Below are 17,991 nucleotides of genomic sequence, written 5' to 3'. Positions count from 1 at the left end.
AGAGTTTGATGATGCATTCACACCTCGCCAAACACACCGGACTTTCTAAGCAAACAGTTTTATTAAAGAAGGTTGGTGTAAATGCACCATAAGTCTTATTGTGTTGCTAGGATACAATAATTTAGGGACTGGTTGGCACTTCTCCCTAGCAGTCCGCAATGTTTCACCTGCTGTTATATTCATGAAAGTTTTGCCCTTTTATGAAACTTTAATTATATTTTTTTGCATTAAGCTCCATAAAGTGAAGTCTATTGTAACTAGTTCTATATTTAAACAAACTAAACAGATTTATATATTTTATTCATTCATTTCTGTCTACATGGTTACATGTTTACTGTTTCCCTCTGCTGTGGGTATTGATCATGGCTGCACAGAGCCAGACTGTAACGTTCCATCATGCTGCTGGTTCAGGTTAACATCCTTTAATAAGATGCTAAAGCTTCAGCTCCAGAGTCAGCTGCTGCATAAACGCAGTGCTTCGCCCTTAGCTACTGGGCCATTCTCTTGGTCTCCCCTTTACAACAAAGACTGCTGAACTGTGTGAAAAGTATGGTGAGATGTCAGAGCACCATGTCTGCAGAGCAGCTCGCTGACAAGCTAATTAACTAATTAAAATCAGCTTGTTAAACTGTCAGTGCTGCTCTCTAAAGAGCAAGAAATTATAAAAATTATAATTGTTTTTAATAGACATGTTCACTTAAAAACGTCTGCTAATTTCATCAAGTATTTATTCCATATTTTCAGTCGTCAGTCGTGGTCTGAGTCTCAGCCTGGGGTCCCTGCAGGTTTGGAGGTTCTTCCTGTTCACATCTGGATTCTCTCTGGGGACTCCGGCTTCAACCTACAGCCCAAAAACATGACTGTTAGGTTAAGTGTTGGCTATATATTGTGTGACCATGTATCTAAGAGCGTTACATCATCCTATAATGTTATTTTTTCATCTAAAGGATACATGGAGTATTGATTTGATTATTTCATGTGTGAAATTAGGAAGTCAAACGGTATATTTTACATATATAGCATTTTTATAATAACTGACGGTAATGTAGTTAATTGATTATGCTATGAAATGGCACCATATGCCTGGAAAATGTGTAAAATTTTTAATTTTACGCATACTACGCTGTGGGCACCAACTGCTCCCTATAAGGCACAAAGCCCAGGCATATAACCTCAAAAACATAAATAACAAAAACAACAGCAGTGGTGGATTAAAGGTTGTGCTGAAGTTGATTAAACCCTAACCCTCTGTACACTGAAATACTTGAATGAAAATAAAAGGCTAATGAAGAACGATGAAGAAAGAGAACTAGACCAAAAAAAGGCGAGAAGTTTTGGTAAGACCGGAGAGAACCAGCGCCACTTACAGGTCTGGAGGAGTAAAAAAACACACAAAAAAACGCTTTTTGGAACATTCCCTGTTTCCATGTGGGAAAATGGATGAGATATATAAATGATTGTATATGATGATAGAATATACAAGAATACAGGAAGTTCCTATGAAGCCTTTTTTTGGAACTATAAAGTCTTTTGCAACTTAGGCTACTTTCTACGACGCCCACCTTTGAGATTTTACAGTGATGTCTGAATTTTTTGAGGAAAACGGCCAAATCCAGAAGTAGAACTGAAACCACAATGTTCCCTGAAACCCCAAACCCCTTTTTTTATTCATCATCAAAACAATACCTGATAGAGCATGGACTGTGCTTCGCAATTAGCTTAACAATTAGCATGTCACCACCAAACTTTGAGGCTGTCAGCAATTTACTGTCATTACTTGGAAACATAAAGGAAGTGCACTAGAAATCTCAGATGTTAAATATTCTGGAACTGCTTCCGTAATTTAGTTCTTCTTTGACACGGGCCAGAACAACAACAGAGGAAGCTACAGTGAATGGACAATACATTAGAGACAGGCTCCTCACTAATCAAACTGCATAAATAATTTCTCTGTAGTACGACAGACAGGCATCGTCTGAACCTAAAAGCCCCGTGATTATAATTATCCAGATTTGTGACGGTAGCTTGAACAAGCCAAGATGTGTGTGTACCAGAGTTCGGTGTCTGTACCAGAGTTTGGTGTGTGTACCAGAGTTTGGTGTGTGTACCAGAGTTTGGTGTGTGTACCAGAGTTTGGTGTATGTACCAGAGTTTGGTGTGTGTACCAGAGTTCGATGTGTGTGTGTACCAGCCTTCTTGTGTTTCCTGAGACGCAGCGTGAAAGATCAGCTCCTAACGCCATCAGCCCTGCATAGTTTGGATAAAAGCTCCTTTAATTGGCAGAGTGCTGCAGGCCCTCCTGGATGAACATGAAGATGATGTTGGAGACAGAAAAGCTCATTGTTTATCTGTCTTCCTGGAGAATCTTCAATGTAAGACAGTGAGAAAATGTGTCCAAAACCTGTAACCTTAATTAGTGCTAAATAAGACTGAGTTTAAACTTTTAAGCCCCCGATCAGTTCTTGGTGACCAAAATGTGAAAACATGGAAGGTTTAATTAAAACTACAACCAGTCAGATCAAAAGGAACAACTTGAACATCAGAATCATAATTAAACATATTGAGAAGTTAAAAACAACAGATTGTTGATGCACTTCAACTCTGTAAGAACATCAGACACATTTTTTAAAATTGGCTGATGTTTCATGTGATTCCTGCTCCAGAAAGATGAAGGTCTCTGGACACCCTGAAGGTAAACACCGACCAGCAGTCCGGAAGACGGACACTGATGAGACATCCTACAACTCAGAGGAGCATGAAGAACCAAGATGGTCTGCGGTGGCAGTTTACCAACATCTGAAAACACATCGGAATGTTATGAATGTGCGGCGCCAACGCAATTCTGACACTTATAAGTTATTTCCAACACCCTGGATAAAATTAGCACATGTATATTCGGCACTGTATTACAAGTTTTATAGTAGTTTGATCGTTAGCTCACCTGCTTTCCTCCCGCTGCATGGCGGAGATCAGCTCCTCCTCACCACACTGCAGCATTCCTCCCACCACGCTTTTTCTTGAAGTCTCAGAAAAATCATAATCAGGCTATAAAAAAAATAGCTCTGCTCTCTCTTCTTCTCTTGTCTCAGAAAAACAACAACTCCCGTTAGGTCGCACAGTAAGGAAGCACAGCACGTGGCGCCTAGTGGCGGGGCGCTACACCCCCCCACCGCCAGGAGGCGGCACCCTGCTACAGAGCCGTGAAGGGCCGTGGAAAAGCGGTCACTCCGAAACAGAGCCGAGCCGAGCTGCTGAAGTAGAGCCTGTGGAAAAGGGGCAATAGTGTCAGGTTATTGCACCATCAAGTACCTACGTTACCTTTAGTTGTTATGAAAATGCTACATATATTAAGGATGACTTAAAAGAAAATTGACTTCATAATTTAACATCTAGAAATTGGGCCTTTTTTTTTTGCTGTCAGCACATCATCACATTGTCCCTCTGGAGTTTTAATACTCCGAGATCTCCTGCAAAATGTCATGAAGTCACTGGAATGTGACTTTTTAAATGAACTTATGTCTGCTTTGCATCAGTCTGTGACCTGAACCCAGATTTTTACCCTGCTGAGCAGTTATACTGCTGAGTGATGAACATTTTTTTGGTAGCTCAAAGGTCAGAAAAGAAGTTTTTATTTCATTGTTCAGTTGCATAAAGCCAAAGTTCCAAACCCTCATTAGAAATCAGATATTACACAGAGTTCATGTTCATGTCTTATACGCCGGCATTTGGTTTGTTTGATAGAATAGGAATTCTATCAAAGGGATGCACATTGAAACTACAAAAAAGGAGATTTCTGGTGTGAATTGCCTCACTAAACACTTTTAGAATGAGTTATTACTATCCTGACATCATCTTAATTGAAACGTCTCCAGGCAGACAATAAATGCGCCTCTGTTTGCTCCGTTCATTCCTGTTCAGGTTAGAAGAGTTTTTGAACTCCTAATGTTCACTTGTGTTTAATGTCAGAAGACATTTAACAAACTGAAAGACTTGGATTGTTTAAGTAAATACAAAGGGCAGCTTTTATATGAGTCTTTTATTAAAAAAATATAATTGCATCCTTAATTAGATCACAAAATATCTGTAATTCACCATAAGTTTTTGAAGTCCAAATTAAATGTTTAATTTTCACTGCTAAAACACAAAATTTTACCAAGCGTTTTTGTCGAGTTTCTAGTGAAAATGTCTTAGTTGACTTGAAATAAGACAAAAATAACTTTACAAGTAACTTTTTAGCAAGATACAAAAAGTTACTTGTAAAGTACAAGAGATTGTTTAAGTAATTAATTTCTTAATATTAGTTATGTTTCTGTTACTATTGTATTTTTGTCTATATTCTGCTAATTTTGAGAAAATACAATCACAATTCTGGTGTTTCTATTAGCTCTAGCAGGAGAAATGACCAGAGACAAGACAAATCCTACAGCAGCTAAAATCTGACGCTGCTCCATTTTTGTTTACATTTTATTTTCCACGTTATATTTATTGAATTTTATAACATAACCAAGCAGCAGTGATACATTTGACTTAAGAATCACATTAAACAACTTAGTCCCCAAAGTAAACAAATATAAATAATAAAGGAACAACAGCAAAAAAAAGCAACTCAACAGTACGTATATCAGAAAACAAAAACAGAGAAACAAAGAATAAAAAAGCACAAAAAGACTCAGCAATCTGCACTGTTCTGTTAATTTCCTCTAGTGTTTCAGAAAGTCGGACAACGGTGACCATGTTTCTTTAAAATTCACTCCCTTTCCTCTGACAATATAAGTGAGTCACTCCAGAGCCAAACATGATGTCATTTCCTTCACCCACATGTGGTTTGACAGTATGTCCATTTTTTTCGAGTGTGGAGATATTTATCTCCTGGCCTGCAGGAGTCCAAAGTCAATTAGTTTTAACTGTCTGGAGCTAAAAACACAGTTCTCTGGAAAAAAACCTAAAACACACATTTTACCCTCAGCAGGTACATTCACTCTAGCAATCTTTGACAAAGTTTGTGTAACTGAGTTCCCATTTTTTTTTATTTTGTGAAGAAGGGATTTGCTCTTAGTTTCTTCTTCAGGGGTTTTCATGTTGTTTCCTTCAGTGGTTCTTTTTTGCAGCGCCACCACAGGTGAGAAGGGGAACAGGTTATTTTAAAGTGTTGATTTTGTTTGACACAGTGCAGAGAAAAACAGCAGCTGAAAATGGAACAAATGTCACAACTTTGGTCCCAAATCGACCCGAGTCTACCGGACTATTAGGTGTGAAAGCAGCCTAAGATGATGGAGCACGACACTACGCTGAAAACTCTTCATCGCTGCTGTTGTGCTACCTTTGGCGACAGGGGATTCAGGAGGCAGATACTTTTTCACATTTACCCAGATTGGCTTTGATACTTTTTTTTTCCCCTTAAGAAAGAAAGCCATGCTGTTAAAGCAGCTTGTTGAAGTCATCTTAACCACCTTAATGGTCAATGTTCCAGAAATACCCTGAATATCGAAGAAGAACAGACGCAGGTTTGCAGCCGGGGCAGCAGAGATTCAGGAGACGGCCATTAAGGCTATTAAACGTGGACCAGCAGAAGCACAGACCATGACTGAGAGGAAGCCAGGATGGAGTGAATGATAATGATGATCCTCTCAGATGTGAAAATGCTATTACACAGCTTACCGAACCTTTAATGGAGCAAAGTGATACTGTAATATTAAAAGCAGCAGGTGGCTGAGCATTCAAACTAAAAAAGAAAACTGAGCGTGTAAGACTCCTCTGAGATATGTCAGTGTTTGACATATGTCAGCTTTGTAAAGGCAGACAGACACTGTCACGCTAGAGAAACACTAGAGAAGTGTTATGTCTGTTTTATCGTCATGGTTCCCTGATGTTTCTTTGTTCTGAGTTTACCAATGTTGGTATCAAGTGACACTTTTAAAGAATACAGATATGCTTAACATATAATGCTAAGTAAAGGTTTTAAGTAGGACTGAAAAACTTGTCCATGCACTTGTTACTGTAACACTTTACTATCAGGAAGGTCAGAAAATGGAGTTAAAAGCCTTCAGCTGATCCAAAACGCTGCAGCAAAACTCCATCATCCATCAGAGATCTGATTGGTCCATGAGTTCCTAGCAGAGCGCTTTGCTCTCAGACTGCATCACTTTTCCCACATTTTGCCATGTTCCAGCCTGATTCCAAATGGTATAAAATTTATGTTTAAAACTTGCTGTCACAGATACCGTACTCTAAAAATACCGCAATTATGTGGAAAACAAGTGTTGGAAATGCTTCTGGAAGGAATTCAAACAACTGAGACAACAGTTGTTTTGTTCCTCAAAACAACTGTCTCTTCCTCCTGTCTCCAGCTACGTTTCCATCAAACATGGAATTGCACAAATTGAAATTATGAAAATAAATTTGCATAATGGAAATTATTTTGCTGCGACAGACTGGCGACGTGTCCAGGGCGACCCTGCCTCTTGCCCGAAACGTTCACTGGAAAGTGTCCAGCTGGAACCAGCACCCCTGCTGACCCCATCAGGGACAAGGGTGTTAGAAAATGGATGGATGGATGGATGGATGGATGGATGGATGGATGGATGGATGGATGGATGGATGGATGGATGAATGGATGGATGGATGGATGGATGGAAACTATTTTGAAAAAATAAACATGTTTTTGTGCTAGGATGAGGTGGGTTTTCAGCCGTATTGAAATAGATGTATTTTTATAAAACCCATCATGAGTTGCATGATCAACAGCTGGATGTTACTACTGAGAGAAACAATGAAAAGACAACACAAAGTAGTAGGATGATGATATTTATGTTTTTTTGGACAGTGTCCAGCTGGCTCTAGCAGAGCTCTCACAGCATCACAGTTCATAAAAAGTTGTGTCAGTCCAGCGTGTTGAATCCTTCGCTCTTCTGTAAAGTCCAGGACTAGAATTTCTCCAAGATGCTGCAAGGCACAAGTAGCTGTGATCAATCTCTAAAAAGTCGCCAAGCCATCATCCTATCACTTCCTGTCTTCTTCACCTTTTCTGTCAGTAGTAACATCCAGCTATTGATCATGTGACTCCAGTGAAGCAAAAAGTGTTTCCATTGCAGTTTTGTGAAATACATCTATTTTAATAAGGCTGAAAAACCACCTCATCCTAGCGCTAAAACCTTTTACTGAAAAACAGTAAAAAGTTTTCTTTTTTTCAAATTTGCCTTGTTGCCATTAAGCAAATTTCTTTTCGTAATTCCATTTTGAGCAATGTTTCTGTCAGTGTAAACGCAGCCGGTGATGGTGCTGACGGGTCGGGTCGGGTCGAGTTCAGGCTGCTGAAAGTTTGCAGTTCTGTGAAAAAGTCCATCTGTTTCATATCGACTCCAAACTGACACTTCAGCTCTCAAAAGCCATTTTGTTCTCATCCGCTACACGTTAAAAATGTTTTTATGAATGTTAAACGAGCAGAGTGAAGCAGAGGCGGATACAGAACTCTAATATCTTCTTGGTGTGTAGGTGTCAGCTAGCCTAGCTGCTCACTGAAACCTGCAGAGCTCGTATTGATCAGGAGTGGATGGTGTGAGACCAGCGGTACTTCCACAGTCCTAAAGCGATGAGCATCATTCACATGTATCCATACTTCAGTGTGAAAACACAGCAGCAGCTAATCCAGCTGCCCCTGTGGTCACAGGAGATGATCCCCGCCACACTGACGCCATCTCTCCACAGCGCTGCCCTTGTTCTCTGCTATTGTAAAGCACAATAACTGATTGTTGGATTTTCTGTTGGTTTAGAGTCCATGATGCCTGCCATCCTCCCTCTTTAGGGATCCGTTTCCAGCTCTGATTTATGCAAATCCTCCATGGATAAGTCAAGTAAATCCTGCCTGGTGACTTGTGGGGTAGAGGAGGAAGAGGTGACGCGTCGCGGCGTCGCCGGTCTGAGAAGAGACGCAGATAAAAACACAAAACAAGAGGAAGGCAGAAACACTGCTTGATGTGTTTTTTTTTTTTTTGGATAAAAGTGAAGTTTCTTTGAAACAGTAAAGAAGAGAGAAGATGCGTGTTGTGCAGTTGCTCGGGTAACCTGATTAAACTGGAAGAATGCCTAATTACATCAAACATGATTTGCTTGGGTGAATGTTTGCATATGCAAATACACTCGGGCTACATCTGTGAGCTTTAGATAAAGATTTATCTGAAGGAATATGAAAGGTAAATGTGAGTCCAATTATCATGAGGAAGTGAGTGTTTCTTTTTTCTTCTGCATTAACTGTAGTTTGCGACTTCCAGACAGTTTGTGGTGTTATAACAGCAAACACATGTAGTAACTTTGTGCTAACGTGTCCAGATGCCTCAGCTCTCACTCTGCACAGTTATGCTTATTTATTCGTCACCACGTCTCCAGCTTTGCAGCAGAAGCAAACAAAAGTAACACTGTACACACAGTTACAAACCTTTTAGTTTCATCTTCCTGAACACAAATTAAAACGTCTGCAGAACCTTCCATGTCTGTGTGCAGGAGTCCTCCAGGCCTCCTGCATGCCTACTTACCCAACAATTTTGTTTGTAAAATTACAAGAGTAAAGTTATAACACTGCATGAACGAAGTTAGAAAATTAACTGAATGAAGTTTTAATATTATGACTTATTGTTCAGGCTGACGGCTGAAGGCAAGAGGAAGCTCCTGTAGCAGTCTGCATTACACAAACCCTAAAGAAGCCTCTGACTGAAGACTCTCTGTTGTTGTAAAGAATACTCTTCATGAGCATCCGCCATAAATTTATGCACAGATTTGGAATGTTTTATATCTTTGATTAGATAATTGTCATGATCCGTGTTCCTGTGTGTTTATTTTTGAGTTTTTCTGTGTGATCCTGTTCCCTGTGAGTCCTGTTTCTTCGTCTTCCCCGTTGATTGTCTCCCAGGTGTGTCTCGTTTCCCTTGATTACCCCATGTGTATTTAGTCTCACCTGTTGTCTGTGTTCTTCGTCGGATCCTTGTCTAAGTTTGTCGTCACGCTCCAGTAGAACTGCTAAGTCCTGGTTTGTGTTCGTTCCTTCGACTCAGTTGCTACCGACATTTAGCTGTGTGCTCGTTTCCTGCCGTGCTGCCTGTCCTGGACTGTTACTGAGCATTATTATCATTAAATCCATCATATTCATCCTCTTATCTTACCTGGGTCTCAGCGTCATTCTCACCACCACCAACCACACCGCTTCATGACAATAATAAGCAGAATGTTTGAATTCAGATGTAGTTCTCTGTAATCTCTTGTTCCTGGTTCTTTAATTAACAACTTGGTTGTGATCCACCTCCATGAAGTGCAAATTTATGTCATTTCTTCCCCGGTTTGAAGGTTTTAATCAGGAATGTGAAAAATGGGCAACCGTTCTGAAGCCAGTTATTCAGCCAACATGCCCAAGTATCCCTGCTTCATCTAAAACCTCGGAATTTTGTGTAAACAATCACTGGCTTTTAGCGTAAACTACCAGCCAATCCAAACACGACACAGTAGCAGTATGTTGTGCTTTAGATGAGTAGTTTAGAGTTTCGATTTGGATTTCTGTCAGAAATATGATTTTTTTACTTCATGTCTTCTTGTTTTTTTGGAGTCAGTTTGGCAGGTTTAAGGTTGAAAGTCGAAGCCGGCGCATGTGGTGGTATAATTAGCTGTTTGGATCCACACCTGTTCTGGTAGATCCCACAGAGCAGAAAGAGTAAAACTAGTTGATCCAAAACTGTTGCTAAAAACTGTGGAAGTTGCAGTGGCTTGTGAATTCCTCCTTCACTGTTTGTTTCTGGTTATGATTCTGGTGATGATTTGGTAACTCGGTTTTCTTCTATGTTTTAGCTTTTTACCTCATAGCTCCTGTTCTTCGTTTGTGGTGAAACGAAACGTGGAAAGTAAATGCTGTCATTTGTCATGCACTCTGAACTTGCTCTGTGTAAGTGTGATGTGACGCTATGCAAAGTGTTAATCTGTACGGCTGCATTTGCATCTTCATCGGTGGAAAACCCAGAATGATAATTGACACATCAAACTGACATGGAGGGTGATAAACTGTCACTTTCAGGCTGGAAAAGTGGCTTCGCAGAAAAAAATCACTGTTTCTATATAAGGAAGAAACCATATAAAAACATATCCTGTGTAAAAAGACACAAAGTTTTTAGTTTTCCTGTGAACCATGAAATAAATAGAATTAGCAAACCTCTGTTAAAAGGCCACAGGATCATTTTAAAGGGGCAGCAATATGTGCTTTCCAGGCATATGGTGCTATTTTACAGCATAATAAGTCATTTTCAGTGGTTATAAAATTTCTATATATCAAATATGACTTAAGAGAAATTTGACTTTGGAACTGAAGATGGGTCTAAAGTGTCTTTGCTGGAAAGAAGTAAAATGGATTTTGACATTATTTTGCAGAATTAAAAGACCTTTTGAAAAAAGAAAATGCTCCTCAAAACTGTAGTTACAATGAAAATAGGATGATATTCCCAGGCGTTTTCCTCCAAATAGGGTCTTTCTGGCTAAATAAAATCACTTTTAGTCAATATTTTTATTACCCTTCCATCTCTCTGTATTTCCTATTGTCCTCCATTTTATGGACACTTTCCTCTCCAAAAATGTGTAATTCCTTTGGACGCTGAACTCATCATCAAGCCATGAAACTGAACTGCTTTATGGCCGAGCTGTTCATGCTGCTGCTACTGAGAAGCTGCTGCCGTCTTTAGTTTTCAGCTTCATTGGCGACAAAACCAGCAGGTTTTAGTTACATGACCTCAGGGACCTGCTGGTATGTCCAACAAGCTCTCAGAGTGTCGCTGGTTCTGGGTTTAAGTTACTTTCTAAGTAAGTAAAAAAAAAGTGCTGACATTTTAATGGAACTTTGTCTTCAGTGCTAACATTTATACTCAAGGCTGTGTGTGTTGGGTTAGATATGGGATGTTTACCTCCAGCACTCGTTCAGAACCAGGCAAAGACTTACCAAATACTGTCTCCAGAGTTTTGGAGTGATTTGCTCACTGAGAGGATTTATGTGTTATATTTTGTCACTTCTGTCCTCTAAGAAACTGCTACAAGACTCAGGAAAAATAAAAACTCACTGCGTCTGGATCAAATTCATTTTTCATGTGTTGTGTAATCCGGTCACCTTTACATGAGAAGGCAGGATGGTTTTTCACCACTCAGCATGTGTCAGTGAAAGGCAAATTAGTCTGTCTTTGGAACATAATGTAGATATTTATCTTCTCAGATCTGGTAATTTACAGAAGAAATAAAGATGTAGTGTCTGTGAGGAATTATGGTTCTCCTGATTGTTTATATCCTTAGTCTGTGATTCCTTCTAGATAATTTGGTGACTTGGCAGTAGCTATCAAAACTATTGCTAGAAGTAACTCTAAAATTGTGAGATAAATCTTGATAAATCTAGATTTCCAAGCTCCAAAATTGGAACATTTTCAAATTTCATAAATTTTCTGAGTTTCAAAAGTCAAAGATTTTTGACTTCTGAAGCTCCTAAATCTCAATATTTTTTATTTTAGAAAATTTCTAGATTAATTTTGAGACTAATCTCAAAATTTCAGTTTTTAAAAAAAATCCAAAATTCATTCCTTTTTATTCTGTGTACGATGGCCCTAAAACACTTATACTTAACTTTAATAATCAGATGCTTCTTCTATGCTGAAATATTGGCAGTTTTCAGTCTGTGTGTGAAGCTGTGTGTGATAATGAACATATCTATGGTCCGCAAACGTTGCAGGAAAGGCCTTCCGGAGAAGAACGGAACGGTCTCCTGGGGACGTAACGGGGTTCCCCCCGCGTGGGGAAAACAGTCGACACTAAACACGTGAAGAAGTGTCATGGTGTCATCTGGAAAGGACGGACTCGGCCGCCCGCTGCGCCTCCTGCCCCGTCTGGGAGGTTAATGAACAAGCTGCGGTTTAAGGCTCGTGACACACCGCACAGGTGGAGCTCCTGGGAGAGCGAAAAGCGCGCGCTGCGCTCCCTGAATGTAAAGTCAGCTGAGTTATCTCGAGCCGCCATCGGCGCAGATGTTTTATCAGCGAGGCTCTTGGCTCATGATAAACAGAATGTCCGTTCTCCAGCGGCAGGCTGTACGTTATGCTAATACATGACATGCAGCATATGGCGCGGGCGGCTCTGCAGTGCCTCCTACTTCACTCTGCAGGCTCTCTAGCGACACGTTTGACTTTAAATCACCAGGCAGGCTGTCTCCCGGTTCGCCTTTTTATATTCTCACCATAAACTTTTTGGTGGTGTGAAAAATTGATAGGGCTGCTGCAAAAAAAAAAAAAAAGAGAAAGGCTTTTACGGCGCTATAAGTTACTACAGGCGAAAGCCTTAAAAACAATAGGCCATTAACAGAAGCCAGTCCATCCATCACCAGACAGAGGCGGCCCCTGGGAGCCGTCCATCATACCGGAGCCGGCAGGGCCTCGGGCCCCTTTGCTCCGCCTCTGGAGACGACACAGACAAGGTGAGCTAATATAGTAACTAATAGAAACCAGTTCAGCTGTGACCAGAAAGATGAACCTCAGGAGAAACAGTGACATGGTAGATTGAAAAAAAAAAAAAATCTGTTATTTAAAATGTTCATCCTTTAAATTTGTTCACATTTTGTCATGTTACAGCGATACTTAAGAAGGGTTTTATTGGAAGTTTTTATGAGGCCTTCAGTGAAGAGTAAGCAGAATGATTTACAACTGAAACCAGAAGTTTACATACATTGAATAAAATGACACGTACACACGTTTTTTTTTATTTTTATTTTTTTACACTGTCTGAAGTTAAACGAGATCAAACTTCTCTTGCAGTTTGAATTATTATTATTCATCTGAAGATACATTTGGACGTGAGCTTTAACTTCCTGGCTTCAGACGTTGCTTCAGCATTTTTACATGTTTCTTCCTCATGATGTTTATTTTGTGGAGCGCACCGGTTCCTCCTGCAGCAGCATGCTGCTGCCACCACCATCACCATTATGACTGTGCAAGCATTTTTCTCCAAATGTAACGGTCATAATGTCCAAACAGTTCCACTTTAGTTTCATCAGAACACAGGACATGTCTCCTGAAGTGAAGATCTTGGCCCCTGTGTGTATCTGCAAACTGCAATCAGGCTTTTTTGTTTCTTTTGCAGTCATGGCTTCCTCCTCACTGACTGACCTTTCAGTCCATGTTGATAGGTCATGTGTTACTGTGGATGGTGAATCTGTCTTACCGGCTTCAGCAGCATCTTCCTGAGGTCTTTGTTTTTTGATCTGTGGTTGATTTACAGATTTTGGACCAGAATCCGTCTTCTTCCTGAGCGCCATGATGGTTGGACATTCCCATCCCGTCGATACTTGGTATAATCGTTTGAACAGATGAACAAGAATGAACGTACATCCAAAGGAAGAATCAGCTCCTGATTCTCTTCCTGGTATCTGGGCTGATTTCTACTGACTTTCCCATCATATTAAAGAAATGAGTTCCAGGTGAGACCTTCAGATACATCCACAGGTGTGACTCCAATCAACTCACATGTCTCAGTTACCCTGTCAGTAAGAAGTCTTCTATGATAGGTGGCAATCGACTGGTGGAGGGATGTGAAGACAGGAAACAGAAACAAACATAGTTTTAGGTAAACAGAACCACTGAGCCTGAGAGCTTTATATGAGACACAAAGAACAGCTGCAGTAATGGGAAATAATTTCATGAACTGTGGCGCTGTAGGATGCTAAAAGGATTAAGAAGGTTATATGTATAGTGTTCTCATTCAGGTTGAATTATTACATGCTATTTAGTGCAGAATGACTTCCTGTAAGAGATGTGTGTGTGTGTGTGTGTGTGTGTTGGAGCTCCGTTGGGACTCGAACTTTGAGCCGACAGCTGCTTGAGCTCCCATCGTTAACTCCAGCTGTGGGATTTAACTATGAACCTTTATGGACTCGTTCCTCTCCAAGTACAAACTAGAGCAGTGCTCACGTTCTCCTATGGAGTACTGAGGGTCACGGTAGGTAGAAAAATTAACAGCAGGAGGACATTTATGCCAAAATAAGGAAATCTCAGAATATTTAGAAACATTTTTTGGTAGAAATTTTCTGAGATTAATCTCAAAATGTCAGACTTTTCTACATGTCACTCTATTTCTATTTCTACAAATGCCAATTAACACACATTTAAAACCAATTATAGACATTTTGCGCTTAGTAAATCTGGTTATTAAAAGCCGTGTACACCTTCAGCACATGCCGCCGCCGCCGCCGCCATGCAGCGGACTCCAGCGCTGGCCGTCTCCGTCTGCCAGGCGCCGCTCCGCTCACCCCGCTGCGCTGCTCTGTCTAATCTGCCTATAATGACATTTATGGAAGGCAATGAACAGTTTGGTACCTTGCTTTCTCAAGACTCCACCACCCACCGCACACATCGCAGATGTTTTTATGACTCCTCCGTGTAATATTCCCCTCATTTGCATAATGATGTCCCCTGTTTACTATAAACCTGTGCATCTATCTCACTAAGGCCCATTGAACAGGCAGTGGATTTGTACATAAATTGGAATGCAAATGGAATGTAATACTGTTGCATTACCGGCGATGGGCTAAATAAACTACCTGACCTCCTTTCCCCCCTTTTCCTCGGGACATGGGACTAATATTCAGGGCAGTTATGCTCCCAGAGAGCAGAAATACCATCCATCAACCTGCTGGGAGAAAGTTTTCCAGATAAGAAACTCATTTGACATTCAGAATGTTTCAATTAGCCGCTCAGGATGAATCGCTGCTGGAACAATTGGAGTGTTGCAAACCTTTCCCCGCTTCACTTTCAGGTCTAAACTCCATGAATCCTCGTCTTTTATTGTTTGATCAATAGATAAATGAATTATGTGAATGAATAATCCATCCGCTCGTTAAGTCTCTACCTCTGAGGGCCTCTGAAGCCCCCTGACTGTCCAAGGGCGTCTCTCTTTGTGCCGGGGATCGTCATCGGCTCCCAGAGCAGCAGCCGCATGTTAGCCTCGCACACTAATTAAGATGCAAAGACGCCGGAGTTTTTCCACGAGGCTGCATCAAATGAAGAGTGCCTTTGATTACACAAAGAAAACTGCCTGACCTCATGAAATATTAATACCCGTGTCCTCACTGTCCCCTTTCTGCTGGGTCTGAATATCAACTTTTTGTTGTTTTTTTTATTTTTTATTATTTTATTTCATTTTTTCGGCACTGGGGCCACGACGGTATGCGCACCGCAGGGCCCTCATTCTCATCCCGTCGCATTTAAATTAGATTACCGGGCGAGATAAATTCAAGCGAGTCTGTGACTAAATGCGCTGTGACAAACGCTGACTCAGGTGGCCCAGAGCAAATCAAGACAAAAATCCCCATTCCGGCTGAAACCCCAACACTCTATTTTTTATTGTGATTTTTATTCTCCCCATGCCAGCCGAGCTTCTTGTGGGAATGGGAGCCATCTTGATCAGATTGAGATTGAGGAACCGCCTTGGTCATTTCACAGCCTGACTATCTGGGAACGCCTGGGGCGATCCTCTGCCTCTCCGAGGCGAGGAGTGGCTTATCGCTTAAGTGTGGGTGTATTGCACTTAGATAAACATTCCTCATAAAGTAATGCTGTGTGATTAAAATCAGAGGTGTTCTCTGCAGGGATGTTCTGCTGCTTTATGGTGAAATGTATCAACTGCTGCTATAACCTAAAGATTTGCAGCAGGGGAAAGGATTTCAATTTCAAGCATGGGGCCATCTATTTAGATACGTCCTACGAGCTGCAGAGTTCTATAAAGCGAAGACGCATGGTCGGTTAAATGGATTGAAGCAACCTGCCTCCAGGCCGGGATTTACAGACAGATTCGATGAAACACAGTATGCGTTTTGATGAAGGTCGTTTGTCAAATAAGGCTGTTTTCATACCTGATAGTCTGGTAGATTCGGTTCGATTTGGGACCAAAGTGACAACATTTGTTCCATCTTCCGTGGTTCTCTTTCAAACTGCACTGTGTCAAACAAACCAAACCCTTTAAGCAACCTGTTCCCCTTCTCGCCTGTGGTGGCGCTGCACCAAAACCACTGAAAGAAATCACACAAAAACCTCTGAAGAAGATGGTGACATCAACTTCCTTCTTCACAAAGATGGAGGGGTGTCAGATTCCAGCGGTAGTAGAATTTCTCTTTTTTCTTTGGCTAAAGAACATAAGTCATTTGTCCTGTTAGCACATTTATTGTGGTTGTATTTACCCAGAATGCCCTGTGCAAGTTAGAAGCACTGTTGCCCTGCAGGAAGAAAGTTCTCCCTGTTCTAGTCTGGATACTCCAGTTTCCTCCTACAGTCCAAAAACCTGACTGCAAGGTTAATTAATGTCCTTTAATTGTCCTGTGTGTGTGTGTGTGTGTGTGTGCATGGTTATTTGTCTTGTCTGTCTCTGTGTTGTCTGACGACAAACAGGCGACCTTGACCAGAGTATAAGCGTGTTGGGATAACACTAGCCGTGAGGCTAGAGACCCCTTCCTGTTTCTGGAGTGGTCTCCGTCTGCTTGGTATTTACATATTCATTAGAACTGAAACCAGGGTTTGATTCTTTGGTTCTATTAAACCTTCACACATTCTCAAACTGAACCAGACTCTATAGGAAAACAAATGGATTAAAGATTAAAGCAGACTGAACAGGGCTGGTGTGAATGCACTCTGATTTGATGAATGAATTGGGCTTCACTGCACTGCTTGATAGCTTTTTGATTTACAACAAAGGTGTCAAACTCGAGTCCAGGAGGGTCACTGCTCTGCAACTTTTAGATGAGCCTTTGCTGCATCACACCTGAATAGAATAATTAGGTCATTAGCAAGACTCTGAAGAACTTATCTACACAAGGAGGAGGTAATTAAGCCATTTGATTCCAGTGTTTTGTACCTGTGGACAGCGGCCGATGAGGACTGGAGTTTGACACCCATGATTTACAAAAAGAATCACCACAGCATGATGCTGCCACCACCATGTCTCACCTTGAAATTGTCTGAATGACACGTGTACTAATTATTTTACTCACCAGGTGATGGTAATCCAACCTGGAAAGACTCACAGAGAAAGAGATATTAGAAAGCTTAATTGACAAATTAAAGTCTTTGGCGCTCGGCCCCAGGAGGAAGATGTTGCATTGGTAACCTCTGTCAGAGAGAATGAGCTGCTGTGTATGAAAATTAGAGACATCTTCTCCCCTTTGGCCTCGACACTGAATGGACATTAAAGAAGCCACGAGCTGAAGGCGGAGGAGGGGTGGAGGAAGGTTGAAGCTCAGCCAACGAGCGGAAGCCGATGAACAGCTGGACCTTATCAAGGGATCAACGCTTGATGATTGGAGGAGGAGACCGTCACCGATAGGTTGGAATCGAGGCGCATGACGACATGTTTGGCTGACCAGGTGACATGAATAGTTTTCCAGCTTGAATTTTTGCCTGGGCTTCATTTGGTTTACAGTTGTCTAGGTGAACAATTTGACTATTAATAGACGGCATTAATTTTAGATTTTTATTCATAGAAATGAAAAATATTTTTTAGTTTAATTCAGTTCATCCTGGTAAAGCCAATTGACAACATGTCATCTGTAAGAAATAAATTATACAAAACATGTACATTTAGTTTATATACTTCACTCCAAAGGACCTACTCTTTCAGGAATTAGAACAAAGTTGGAATCCAGAGAAACTCACCTACTAGTTTAGAAATGTAGTTTTATACTTTTTCTTCTTTTGCTCTTTCCTTTGGCTTGCTGTTTTGTTGTATTTCCTTTTAATTCATCTAAAGCACTTTGAATTGCCTTGTTGCTGAAAATGTGCTATATAAATAAAATGACCTTACCTTGCCTTATTATTCCCCACTTTGTCGGTCTGTCACATAGAACTCCAATAAAAATACATAGTGATTTGTAGTTATGTGAAAAAATTAAAGGGTATTAATACTTTTTCAAACACCTGTGGTAACTCCAAAATTTTGCAAAAAAAAACA

This window comes from Poecilia reticulata, chromosome 11 (genome assembly GCF_904066995.2).
Source record: "Poecilia reticulata chromosome 11, P_reticulata-male-v2, whole genome shotgun sequence".
Classification (NCBI taxonomy): Eukaryota; Metazoa; Chordata; class Actinopteri; order Cyprinodontiformes; family Poeciliidae; genus Poecilia; species Poecilia reticulata.
Note: the sequence above shows the minus strand (reverse complement) of the source record.